At 43.4% G+C, this 15,000-nt stretch overlaps 1 protein-coding gene and 1 pseudogene across 3 annotated transcripts in view; both read right to left on the bottom strand.

The window, feature by feature from the left end:
* The window catches only part of LOC139575666 (cell migration-inducing and hyaluronan-binding protein-like), a 167,083-nt gene that overhangs the window by 120,769 nt on the left and 31,314 nt on the right, over positions 1-15,000 (bottom strand). The window lies entirely within an intron of this gene.
* LOC139575665 (toll-like receptor 13) lies at positions 6,577-10,886 on the bottom strand (annotated as a pseudogene).

A 15,000-nucleotide genomic window follows, 5' to 3' on the forward strand; every position in this document is an offset into this window, starting at 1 on the left:
CAGGTCTAGACACACACACACACACACACACACACAAACACACACACACACACACACACCTCTACTCTTACTTTTCTTTTCCTGTTTGCTATCGAGCGGTTCGTCCACACTTAACCCACACTGCCATCTGCCCACTCAGACACACTCACATTTCACTGACCAGCAAACTGACACACACACAAAGACACATTCCCCCTTCACCTCTGTGACTCCCACTAATGATGATGCTGCATATGCATGTCTCATTTTAATGCTGACACACACCAGCATAGTCGTCCAGAGTTTCTCAGCCCCACGTCGGTCAGACAGATAGCTAACAACAAAGCATTCAGCTGTAATGTTAATACAAGTGGGCCTCCAGAGGGACAACATAGAATAAGGACAACAGAGATTAATAAGGAGAATTTGCTACAATGTTCTTGGAAAGGACGGAATACACCAGTTATACAACTGATTCAGTTCAAGAATTAACTCAAACCCAAGAGTTAACCTAAACCTAAGAGATAACCTAAACACAATAATTAACCTGAACCTAAGATTTAAAATGTCGATTTCTTCATGTTTTTTGAAGAACATTGCTAAGAAATGCCTCAAATGACATCGTACTAATTTCTTACCTTATCATAATCCACAAAACATTAGTTGCAAGGATATTGCTAATGTTTTAGCTGTTGTTGTCAACCTTGCCAACGACAACCAAATATAATACAGGAAATTGAACAAACAGTAACATTTGGACAGGCTAGGCGAGGTTAAAAGGTCACTATTGTTCATTTCTACTCCATAGATTATATGGTTATGTAATTGCAATTGGAGCTAAATGCTGTTAAGAATTGTACTTTTAACCTCCTTCTCTTTCCAACTGTCATCAAGTTCTTCTCTACAATCATCATTTTGCTCATCAGCCACCCTGACACCTGACATTTTAGTAAAGTCATTCTAAAATTGGCACAGAGGGCAAAACACACGCACGCAGACAGACTGAGCGAGAGAGATGGAGAAAGAGATACCCTGGTGTGAGTTTACACAACAAGTGGTGAAAGACTCACACTGCATTCCTGTTCTGGCTGTGGAGTTTGGACAGACAGACAGACAGACAGACAGACAGACAGACAGACAGACAGACAGACAGACAGACAGACAGACAGACAGACAGACAGACAGACAGACAGACAGACAGCGCACATGGAGCATGGAGAGAGAGAGAGAGAGAAAGAGAGAAAACAGAGAGAGAGAGACAGAGCGAGAGCGAGAGACAGAGCGAGAGCACATGGTTTTATGAATTCAAAGAATGTTCTGGATCGGTTCTCTCTCAGGACTGAATGACAGCAGTCAAAGAAATAATGTCTGCAATCAGAGGCCTTACACACACAGAGAGAGAGAGAGAAAGAGAAAGAGAGAGAGAGAAACACAGCCAACCAGACTCCAATCAAATTACACATGCGGTCCCGAAGGCCGCAGTAATATGCAATCGAAGCAGAACTGTCCTCCCATCAACAGTTCAAACTCCAACACAGCGAAGCTCATCTTCAGAGGAATCTAACTCATATTGGCATTGATTGCAATATTATTGAATTAAATAATAATATATTTTAATGAAAATATTTCTCAGGCATCCTTGTGCATTTATACTCAGTCAAAACATCTGAATGTTTTGAAGCTTAGCGAGTCAGTGGAGATGCACCTTCAAGGGCCAGAGCCGACAGAACGGCATTGAAAAACAACCTCATTGTCACGCCCTGACCTTAGAGTGTCACGTTCTGACCATACTTCTTTTGTGTTTTCTTTGTTTTAGTGTTGGTCAGGATGTGAGCTGAGTGGGCATTCTATGTTGTGTGTCTAGTTTTCACGTTTCTATGTTTGGCCTGATATGGTTCTCAATCAGAGGCAGGTGTTGGTCATTGTCTCTGATTGGGAACCATATTTAGGTAGCTTGTTTTGTGTTGGGTTTTGTGGGTGGATTGTCTTCTGTCTTTGTGTCTATGTGTCTATGTCAGTTGCCTGTGTCTGCACTGTTTAGCGTCACGTTCGTCGGTTTTTTGTTTTGTTTAGTTTGTCAAGTGTTCTTCGTTTCGTGTCATTAAACGTAGTATGTATTCACTTCACGCTGCGCATTGGTCCTCCTCTCTTCCACCATACGACGATCGTGACATAGAGATCCTTTTTATGTTTCTATTTTGGTTTGGTCAGGACGTGAGTTGGGGCGGGCATTCTATGTCTTGCATTCTATGTTCATTTTTCTATGCTTTCTATTTCTTTGTGTTTGGCCGTGTGTGGTTCTCAATCAGGGACAGCTGTCTATCGTTGTCTCTGATTGAGAACCATACTTAGGTAGCCTGTTTTCCCACTGTTAGTTGTGGGTGGTTATTTTCTGTTTAGTGTTTGTATCACCTGTCAGAACTGTTTCGGTTATTCCTTTTGTTATTTTGTATTCAGTGTTCAGTTTCAAATAAATAATATGAACACGTATCACGCTGCACCTTGGTCCTCACCTTCTTCAGATGAATGCCGTTACACTCTGTAACGGTCGTTTTCCTCCTCTTCTGAGGAGGAGCAAGGATCGGACCAAAATGCAGCGTATTGTGAAGACATAATCTCGTTTATTTAAACGAAGACGAAAAACACTTGAACAAACTACAAAATAACAAACGACGTGAACAGACCTGAACTTGAGAACAAAACACATGAACGCACGAACAGGAAGGAACACACGAACGAAACGAAACAGTCCCGTGTGGTACAAACACTGACACAGGAACAATCACCCACAAACAAACAGTGAGAACAGCCTACCTTAATATGGTTCTCAATCAGAGGAAACGTAAAACACCTGCCCCTGATTGAGAACCATATCAGGCTAATTGAAAATGAACCCAACATAGAAACACATAACATAGAATGCCCACCCAGCTCACGTCCTGACCATACTAAACAAAGACAAAACAAAGGAAATAATGTCAGGAACGTGACACACTCATATATTAGAGTGGCTCGATAGGTGAGAAAATAATGGACAGAAATTATGCATCTGGCTTTTTCTATCCGCTGCACTCACAAACAATCCCTGTTGCATAGTGGGAAGTAGCGTGAGTGAACTACACATAAATTACAAGGTTGTCTGATAAATGGGAGCTGACACATGGCCGAGCAGCACTGACGCATCGCGTTGATAACTTTTCCCGAAAGCTCAATCTGGGATTTTAACAAGTTCACCTCATCTGCATGTGCCATGCATCAACGAGCCACGGACAGCACACAAACGTAAACAGGGGCCGTGTCCAAATCTCTGCTATTTGCAAGTCAGATGCAAGACAAGGTATTACACACAGACACACACACATCCTTTCCCCCTCACACTCACACTTCCATTTGCAAGTCTGATGCCTGGCTTCTTCGCCTGGCCTGGCGCAGTATTAAATAGTTGGTTAGACAGAGCTGCCCTGTCATTTGCCCAAAATGGAAAATGGTCTGTAGCACATTCATCTGCCTGTGATGTCTCCCTACCTGACAGCTGATCTCTACAGCCCTGATATGTCTCCCCACTGCTGTAATACACCCCCATAATGGATTACACAAAGAGTGCTGTCAGACAGCTGTCCTAACACAACCTGTCTAATACACCCCCATAATGGATTACACAGAGAGTACTGTCAGACAGCTGTCCTAACACAACATGTCTAATACCACCCATAACGGATTACACAGAGAGTGATGTCAGACAGCTATCCTAACACAACCTGTCTAATACCACCCATAATGGATTACACAGAGAGTACTGTCAGACAGCTGTCCTAACACAACCTGTCTAATACCACCCATAATGGATTACACAGAGAGTACTGTCAGACAGCTGTCCTAACACAACCTGTCTAATACCACCCATAATGGATTACACAGAGAGTACTGTCAGACAGCTGTCCTAACACAACCTGTCTAATACCACCCATAATGGATTACACAGAGAGTACTGTCAGACAGCTGTCCTAACACAACCTGTCTAATACCACCCATAATGGATTACACAGAGAGTACTGTCAGACAGCTGTCCTAACACAACCTGTCTAATACCACCCATAATGGATTACACAGAGAGTACTGTCAGACAGCTGTCCTAACACAACCTGTCTAATACCACCCATAATGGATTACACAGAGAGTACTGTCAGACAGCTGTCCTAACACAGCCTGTCTAATACCACCCATAACGGATTAAACAGAGAGTACTGTCAGACAGCTGTCCTAACACAACCTGTCTAATACCACCCATAATGGATTACACAGAGAGTACTGTCAGACAGCTGTCCTAACACAACCTGTCTAATACCACCCATAATGGATTACACAGAGAGTACTGTCAGACAGCTGTCCTAACACAACCTGTCTAATACCACCCATAACGGATTACACAGAGAGTACTGTCAGACAGCTGTCCTAACACAACCTGTCTAATACCACCCATAATGGATTACACAGAGAGTACTGTCAGACAGCTGTCCTAACACAACCTGTCTAATACCACCCATAATGGATTACACAGAGAGTACTGTCAGACAGCTGTCCTAACACAACCTGTCTAATACCACCCATAACGGATTACACAGAGAGTACTGTCAGACAGCTGTCCTAACACAACCTGTCTAATACCACCCATAACGGATTACACAGAGAGTACTGTCAGACAGCTGTCCTAACACAACCTGTCTAATACCACCCATAACGGATTACACAGAGAGTACTGTCAGACAGCTGTCCTAACACAACCTGTCTAATACCACCCATAACGGATTACACAGAGAGTACTGTCAGACAGCTGTCCTAACACAACCTGTCTAATATCACCCATAATGGATTACACAGAGAGTGCTGTCAGACAGCTGTCCTAACACAACCTGTCTAATACCACCCATAATGGATTACACAGAGAGTACTGTCAGACAGCTGTCCTAACACAACCTGTCTAATACCACCCATAACGGATTACACAGAGAGTACTGTCAGACAGCTGTCCTAACACAACCTGTCTAATACCACCCATAACGGATTACACAGAGAGTACTGTCAGACAGCTGTCCTAACACAACCTGTCTAATACCACCCATAATGGATTACACAGAGAGTACTGTCAGACAGCTGTCCTAACACAACCTGTCTAATACCACCCATAATGGATTACACAGAGAGTGATGTCAGACAGCTGTCCTAACACAACCTGTCTAATACCACCCATAATGGATTACACAGAGTACTGTCAGACAGCTGTCCTAACACAACATGTCTAATACTGAGACGAGCAGAGAAGCTACAAGGACACTCATGATTCCCGTATGTATGAAGCGTCTCAGATCAGGAGTGCTGATCTAGGATCTGGTCCCCCTGTAATCCTGTTCAGTGTGTGTTAAACTAAAGAAAGTTATGTTACTAATCTATCATGTGACTTTGTGTTAAGGTTTAGAGAACACAGAAGAACTAATTAGTCCACTGTGACATTTTGACACAGAGATTCACAGTAAGCTTTAGATAAATCAAATTCATTCATTCATTCTCTACGAATGCATTTGATTTCAGTAGGAACTGTGACACGCGCACACACACACACACACACACACACACACACACACACACACACACACACACACTTCTGAGTTTTGAGGCCCATGTAGGGAGTGACTATCAGTTTATATTTATTATAAATGGTTGTATTTCCATCTCAAAGTGGTTTATCCTGAGACTAGTTCATACAGCACGACTATATGAGCTTTTCATTTAAATATTCATTTGGTTTATTGGTTTTTAATACATAGCTATACTGTAGATAGCTAGAAAGTATTCACACCCCTTGTAGTTAATTAGGCCGGATTCAATCAGATGCATTGTCGACACGTGTACAGCATTTTATTTAGCTCCTTTTATATTTTCAAGACACTTATAACCCTTTTCTTACATAGGACTCTGCTATAGTAACGGGTCAATAGCAACAATTGATAACCTTTCAGACAATTACAAAAAGTGCAGCATCAGCAGCGTCTGTACCTTTTGAGACAGTAGAATTGTCGGTATTGTTTCCCTGACAACTATAAACGTTGCTGATTGATGAGCTGTGGTGTTGTTTTTCTGCTGTTTTTTATGGTAGGGTAGATAGATGTGTTTTCTTTCTACTAAATGTATTGGTAAGACATTTTATTTAACAAACTTAAAAGTACTTTTCTTATGAGTGAGTGGTCTGCGCGCAGATCATTTGATTGGCAGTTCTGGTTGCCTAGTGATGGGCGTTAGTCCCGCTTCAGAAGCGGCATTGCTTTACAGACAAGTTAAAATGCCCGTTCAGTGGCGCTTCGAACCTAGAACAGGTTTCGTGGCGGCATTTAAAAAGCCGTAGTGTAATCTTTCAGACAAAAAAAAAACATGCCGTAGCCAAGGAGCTTTCAAGTCACCACGTTCCATAAGTCTGAAAGGGGTTTTACAGTGCCTTCAGAAAGTTCACACCCCTTGACTTATTCCACATTTTGTTGTGTTACAGCCTGAAATTGATTAAATATATTTCTTCTACACTCAATACCCCATAATGAAAAAGTGAAAACATGTTATTAGAACATTTTGCAAATTCATTGAAAATGTGAAATACAGAAATATCTCATTTACATTAGGTATTCACACCCCTGAGTCAATACATATTAGAATCACTTTTGGCAGTGGTTACAGCTGGGAGTCTTTCTGGGTATGTCTAAAAGCTTTACACACCTGGATTGTACAATATTCGCATATTATTATTTTTGAAATGCTTCATGCTCTGTCAAGTTGTGTCACGGCCGTCGTAAGAAGTGGAACAAGGTGCAGCGTGGTGAGCGCATTTTCATGTCATGCCATAGATTTTCAAGCCGATGTAAGTCAAAACTGTAACTAGGCCACTCAGGAACATTCAATGTCGTCTTGGTAAGCAACTCCAGTGAATATTTGGCCTTGTGTTTTAGGTTACTGTCCCGCTGAAAGGTGAATTTGTCTCCCAGTGTCTGTTGGGAAGCAGACAACCAGGTTTTCCTCTAGGATTAGCCCTAATTAGTTTATTTTTATCCTTAAAAAGACTCCCTAGTCCTTGTCAATGACAAGCATACCCTTAACATGATGCAGCCACCACGAAATATGAAAATATGAAGAGTGGTACACGGTGATGTGTTGTATTGGATTTGCTCCAAAACATAACGCTTTGTATTCAGGACAGTTCATTTCTTTGCCACATTTTTTGCAGTTTTACTTTAGTGCCTTATTGCAAACAGGATGCATGTTTTTTTACATTTGTATTCTTCACAGGCCTCCGTCTTTCCACTCTGTCATTTGGATTAGTATTGTGGAGTAACTACAATGTTGTTGATCCATCCTCAGTTTTCTCCGATCACAGCCATTAAACTCTGTAACTGTTTTAAAGTCACCATTGGGCTCATGGTGAAATCCCTGAGCGGTTTCCTTCCTCTCCGGCAACTGAGTTAGGAAGGACGCCTGTATCTTTGTATTGACTGTGTGTATTGATACAACATCCAAAGTGTAATTAATAACTTCATGCTCAAAGGGATATTCAATGTCTGCTTTTTTATTTTTACCCTTCTACCAATATGTGCCCTTCTTTGCGAGGCATTGGAAAACCTCCCTGGTCTTTACAGTTGAATCTGTGTTTGAAATTGATTACTCGACTGAGGGACCTTTCAGATAATTGTGTGTGCGGAGTACAAGATGAGGTAGTCCTTCAAAAATCATGTTAAACACTATTATTTCACACAAAGTGAGGCTTGCCATAACAAATGGGTTGATTACTTATTGACTCAAGACATATCACCTTTTTATTTTTAATTAATTTGTAAACATAATTCATAACATAACACTGTGACATTATGCGGTATTGTGTGTAGGCCAGAGACACAAAATCTCAATTGAATCCATTTTAAATTCAGGCTGTAAAACAACAAAACGTGGAAAATGGCGAGGGGTGTGAATACTTATTGAAGGCGCTGTAGTTAACTAGGCCGGGATTCAAATTAGATGCACTTTCAACAAGTACACAGCACTTAACATAGGCAATTTCTACTTGAACCTACATCTACAGAGTTATCCATGAACGTGATCGCTGTGAACGTTTGGGATATTGCCCTTGAAAAGGTGCATTGTTGGTTGTGCAATGCACTTGTTGGTAACATAAAGATCTCGGCCCTAGTTAGTTAGTAGGTTTGGTGTTAGGTAAGTCATGGAGTATACATTACATTAAACAAATTATAATAGTACTGAACAAAACATCAAAAGCAAAAATGTTTATGTATATAAATATTGAATACCCCTGTCATGGTAGACAGGTTGACATGTATTCCTCTCTATGTGTTGTGTTACTGTGCAGGGAGTGGTTCAGGAAGGGACACAGGTAGTCCCAGGTAGTCCCAGAAGGCTGGCTGCAGAGCCGGGTCCTGGGGCCAGTCCAGGTAGGTCCTTGTCTTGACCAGCCTGGCCAGGCGGTGGTGGGCAGACAGCTGCCTAGGAGGGTATGTCCTCCAGGAAGACCAGGATAAGGATGTCCGTGTGCTCCACCAGCAGATGCCGGGTGGCCAGTCGCAGCTCCAAGGAGCACCAGTTACTGCGCAGGTAGAGACGACTCACCAGACACAGTGTGGCGGCTGCCGTAGAGGCTGTGTGTGCTGTTGTCCACGGTTTCCTTCCCCAGCTGGAAGTCCCTACTGTGCAGACAGAGACACAGGAAGGGAGGCCCAGCAGCTGCTCCAGCACCCAGCGCTCGTCTCTACCACTGTATGACACAAAGGCATCATAGTGGTAGCGCCCTCTGGGGTTGGGCCTCTGCACCGCCTCTTCTAGCCAACTACGGGCAATGCGGCAGAAGGCCAGCAGGTAGGTAGTCCCCAGCAGGTAGTCCCTAGCCAGCAGGTAGTCCCCAGCCAGCTGATGGGGCAGCACCACCAGTATGAAGAGGAGCAGGTCCAGGGAGGTGCAGATGAACAGGACAAAACGCACATCCAGGGAACAGTGGGCCTCCGAGTACCTGCGGATGTTCTGGATACCATTTTCATTTTTGCATGTCATCTCCAGCTCTCCCTCAAGCCAAAATATGACCTGGACATGTTGCTGTCTCCTGGCCCAGTTGTCCAGCCAGGCATTATCACAGCTGCAGTGCAGGTGAGGACCAAATAATTCCATAAACCTCAGGATGGTGAGGGGCTCTGGAAAGCTGTCCAACATGCTGATCTCCTCTATAACATGACATTTAATCACACTGAGGGACTGCAGGTCTCAGCTCCTCCTCCAGAGTGAGGATCCTACATTCGATAAGGTTCAGGCTCTCCAGTCTGTCCAGATTGTGGAACATGATGCCCAGAGCTGGCTGAACGATGAGGTCCACTTTCATCAGCGTCAGACACCTCAGCTGCACAAGCCTGTTCAGGTCACTCATGTCCACAAACTCTGGTGAGAAAACCAACTGGAACTCAAACTCCTGCAGGGAGGTGAAGTACTTTGCAGCAAAGTGAGACCCACACAGGAGATATCCTGTCATGGCCTTGAGGTAGACAACTGACTGGAGGAATGGTCTCCAGCTGTCTTGAACATCACATTAGATGGAGTGGTGAGCTGAAGGGCAAAGTCTTGTTTTGGGGTGCTGTCGATGGTGATGTTGAGAGTCCTCCAGGAGCTGATATTCATTTGAGTCAGTCCTTGAGGGAAGACACCAAATATATGGGTCAGATTTCAACTTGTCTGTGACTCACTAGGAGGAGGAAAGTCTAAATATATGTTATTTAGGGAGGTGAGGTATATGAATGCAGATGTTTATGACTGGGTTATTTTTCAGCGTTAGGGTTTCCAAGCTGTGTAGGGCAAAGAAACTGTTCTCTGTAAATCGGAGAAATCCTGTCTTCACCTCGGTATAAGAACCTCAGTTCACCATGTCCCTTAAATAGATTTTATTGCATTTTAAATCCAGCCATTTCAGATTGATCAAACAGATCTGCTCTGAGGTGATGTTTGTGATGTGGAAGTAACGCAAGGCAAGTCTCCTCAGCCATGTGACAGGACCCTTTTGAGGGTCACAAAGGACATTGAGCTCTGGGATATTGATATTGAAATGAACAGAAACCTCCATGTCGTTTAGATTCTTCAAATAATGGATCAAGCTGAAATCAACACTGTCCTCAACACCAGGAGAAAGTTGGATGTTGAGCACCTGAAGCCTATGACAGTTTCTCACTGCCGACGCTGAGTAGTTCATCGTTTCAAGGTTCCAGAAATCAAGCTCTGTCATTGAGAGTCTCAACACTGTTTCACAAACAGACTCAAAATGAATGCTTTTCTTGTTGAAAGTAAAAGAAAAGGAACGCAGTATACTGATACCAGACTGAAGAAGCTGTGTCTGTGCCTCATCAGTGCTTGGCAAACTAAGATTTGAGATGTTTTTAAAGCATCCAAAGCATGCTCCATTTTCTAACCGGCGAGCATCAAGAAATGAAAAACTCACCTCTTGAAGACGATCGAAGGAAGTTCAAAAACAGCTCTGTTGGTGTCAGAGCAGTTCTGATGTCTCAAAATGACTCTATTCTGATGTAAAGTGCAGGTTCGTCAATGACTGACATATTGACTATCCTACATACCAAATCAGACAGTTCCTTTGTACAGCTGTAGACTGAGTGGTAGGTCGGTTAACAAATGTCCAATGAGATTGATGATTGATATTCAGAATGCTCCTCTGTCCAATGGAATGAGGCGTTGTTGGGATTAGATGTCCAATGGAATGAGGCGTTGTTGGGATTAGATGTCCAATGGAATGAGGCGTTGTTGGGATTAGATGTCCAATGGAATGAGGCGTTGTTGGGATTAGATGTCCAATGGAATGAGGCGTTGTTGGGATTAGATGTCCAACGGAATGAGGCGTTGTTGGGATTAGATGTCCAACGGAATGAGGCGTTGTTGGGATTAGATGTCCAATGGAATGAGGCGTTGTTGGGATTAGATGTCCAATGGAATGAGGCGTTGTTGGGATTAGATGTCCAATGGAATAAAGAACCGCCGTTGTTCCACTGCTGTGTCTGTTAGCTATGTTGTATCTGTGTGCATCTCCTCTTCATCTTCCTACTATTTTGGCTTTTGCATCTCTTCCTGGTCTTTTTTATTAACTGTAAGATACTTTGAGAGAGACTGCAGGTCACAGATAAGATGATTTTTTAACTCACCTCTTTCTCACTTCCTCTATGTGTGAGGTAGTGGTTAGCATGGACCATATATCTGACATACACAGTTATCTGATGTCGTCTGAAAGCAGGTCACACACACACACACACACACCTCTCTACATGTTTGTACTTCTGTATACAAAAAACATGGTTTGTGCAGTTTTCATATAATAGTTATTTCACTGTTACTACTAAGAGCAACTTCATGTAGGAGAACACAGATTGATAAACTCTAAGTATCTATGTCTGGCATTGATTACAAATCTGTGGCTGGCCTTGTGTGGGGAGACACACACACACGCACACGCACACACACGCACACACACACACACACGCACACACACCCCCGGCTGGCCTCACATGGGGTGATCTGACACACACACTTCTGCACTTTAACACCCATGTAGGGAGTAGCCAGCATCCCCTTAATAATGTAATCTAATCTACTCTAATTGGGCCCCCTGTGGAGCTGCATTATAAATGTGTAATGGCCTGGATTAGACATGGCATGTGACACACACACACACACACACACACACGGCTGGCCTACCATTGGCTGATCTGACACACACCACATTCACACACAGGGTGATACTTGGTCTAATCTGATGGGAGTCATGAGGTGGAACAACAGGTCATTATTAAAACCAACACAGCACTACTTACCTTCTGGAACCAACAGACTACAGATGTTTAGCAGGCTAGTGCTTTTAGCTGTAGCTAGAATCTCACTTCCAATGTTTTTATTGTCATTTTTAAAGATCTACAGGTTCCTTTAAAATAAGTTCATCTTATTTGTCCTTGTTCTCATTCCCCAGGGGAGAGGAAAGAATGATCAGACTGCCAGCTATAGCATGACAGTAAAGAACAAAACACAATGTTCTGTTTACACACGTTCTGTTCTGTTTAGTTAGAATCTCAATGGCTGCCATGATGGCATCGAACTTTCAATGACAATAGTCACTATGGAAGTCGCAATGCTAACACAAATAAAAGCTGTTATTGTGATGCTTTGAAACTAACCACCAAAAGCATTTGTTGAGGTTTCTTCTGTGTGTCCTTTTATGCAGACAACGAGATGACTGATTTAAGGGGAGCAGGACGTCATCTGCACACACACACACACACACACACACACACACACACACACACACACACACACACACACACACACACACACACACACACACACACACACACACACACACACACACACACACACACACACACACACACACACACACACACACACACACACACACACACACACACACACACACACACACCTCCTACCGATGTTGTCAACCAGAAGAAGATGCCAGTGAGTCCCACAGCCAGGAAATCAGACTAGTCTCAACATGGAAATGAAAGGCTGTGAGAGAAATAGAGAAGGGAACAAGAGGGGTGAAACACTTGGCCTTCAAGATTTCAGTGTCTGTGTAAATCATTCCATCCACTCTCCGCTGGTCCACAATTAAGGTGGCACGTGGCATTCCTCTGAGTGTGTGTGTGTGTGAGTGTGTGTGCGTTCTCAATTCTCTCTCTCTCGGGTTTTATTGGCGGGGCTGGGAGTGTGGGCTGGCTCAGGGATACATCAACAGAGAGGTGCTGAACACTGTCTCATCATTATTACTATTCATCTTCACAAGAGCCTTTCAGATGCTGCCAGACACACACACACACACACACACACACACACACACACACACACACACACACACACACACACACACACACACACACACACACACACACACACACACACACACACACACACACACACACACACACACACACACACACACACACACACACACAAGCATCAAAGTGCCTATTCTCTATTCTGGCTAGGGCCCAACACCAGATGTTGAGGGTTTGGTCATAAAATGAGAATTTCCCTTTAGGTTTATATGGAGAATATAGGCTACATACTGTACAAGGGATGTATTATATATCTGGGAATAATGGCACTCTATGGCACTCTATTCCTTATACAATGCATTACTTTTTACCAGAGCCCAAAGGGAACTTGTCAAAAGTAGTGCACTATGTAGGGAACAGGGTGCCTTTGGGACACAGCCTATATCTGTGTCTATGCAGCAGCTTTGTCCATGCAAAACAAGCAACCCACCAAACAACCAGTCAATAAATCAATCAAAATGTCTGCCCTACTCTAGAATTTCTGTAGCTTCCCAGGGGTAGCTTAGTCACTCTGACAGTGCATTATCCCAAAGCTATTATTGCCTACAGTACTCCAAAGAGCAAAGTCTTTCTTTATACCTTAGTCAATAGTATTATTTAACCTCTGACCCCTTCTGACCTCAGACTGTTGTTTTCCCTAACAGGCTTTTAGAATGTTATCCTGGTTTCTTATACAACCTTCATTGCTTCCTTTCTGTAATGTAACTATGTTTGAGCTGTGTTTTGTGTGTTGAGCTGTGTGTGTTGAGCTGTGTTTTGAGCTGCGTGTTTTGAGCTGCATGTTTAGAGCTGCGTGTTTTGAGCTGTGTGTTGTGTTTTGAGCTGTGTGTTTTGAGCTGTGTGTTGAGCTGTGTGTTGAGCTGTGTGTTTTGAGCTGTGTGTCTTGTGTATGTGTAGCTGAGGTGGTGATAGTGAGCTAGGCTTTAGCTCAGTGGGCTAGCACAGTCATGAGTCATGCAGATGACTGGTAATACATGTCATTCACATGGGATATAAAGATGTTGTGTGTTTGTGAGAGAAAGGTGACCCCCGACCCCCACAATGTAGAGAGTATTTCTGTAACAACGTCGGTGTAGGTGTATTTCTGTGTGACCAAGAGGGAGAAGTGTGTCAACGTGAGAGGGAGAGAGGGAGGTAGGGACGAGGGATATAACTTTCTGTGAGAATGAGGGAACACACACACACAGGTAATGAGGGTAACATTTGAAGCCCCTCAAAAATGCACAGCCTGTCTGACGGGATTCAGAAAAACTCTCACACACACACACAAACCGAGGAACACAATGGAAAATTAGAGCTTCCGGAAAAGTCATTAGTGTGTGAAAATGTCAAGACTGACTATCTTCCCACAGATCACTGAACACACACCTCTTAAACAGGCACCACTGACCTCACCTTACAGAGAGGGGGAGAGGAGAGAGGCGAGAGAGGGAGAGGGGGAGAGGAGAGAGGGAGAGGGGGAGAGGAGAGAGGCGAGAGGCGAGAGAGGGAGAGAGGCGAGAGCGAGAAAGAAAGAGAGAAACAAACCCTCCGTTCATCAATCCGTCTTCTCCTCCTGTCTTTCTCTCACACCATCAGTTCATTGTTGAGACCTTGTTAATTGTGTCGGTTTCATAAAATACCTACTGCTTCGCCCCACACACACACACACACACACACACACACACACACACACACACACACAGAGACATAACCCACTGTGGCTTGGTCATGAGTCAATGACAGAAATGTCTGCCTCTAAATGTCAGCTGTCTTTCTATTCAAATGTTGCTGTCTGCTAGAAAAACACAATGTCTGTCTGTCTGTCTGTCTGTCTGTCTGTCTGTCTGTCTGTCTGTCTGTCTGTCTGTCTGTCTGTCTGTCTGTCTGTCTGTCTGTCTGTCTGTCTGTCTGTCTGTCTGTTAGAAAGACAAAGAGGAAAGACACAAGGACTGTTTGTTTTGATGGAGTCTGGCGGGCGACATGTCAGGCTGAAATGGTTTAATAACTTGTTGAATGTCAATTACATTACTTTAGCTGGTGCCTATCTTTTCCATTCATCTGGAGAAATGTTCTGATGGAAACTGGCAGACAGTTGTGCAAGGTTGAA

The sequence above is a fragment of the Salvelinus alpinus genome, chromosome 5 (genome assembly GCF_045679555.1).
Source record: "Salvelinus alpinus chromosome 5, SLU_Salpinus.1, whole genome shotgun sequence".
NCBI lineage: Eukaryota > Metazoa > Chordata > Actinopteri > Salmoniformes > Salmonidae > Salvelinus > Salvelinus alpinus.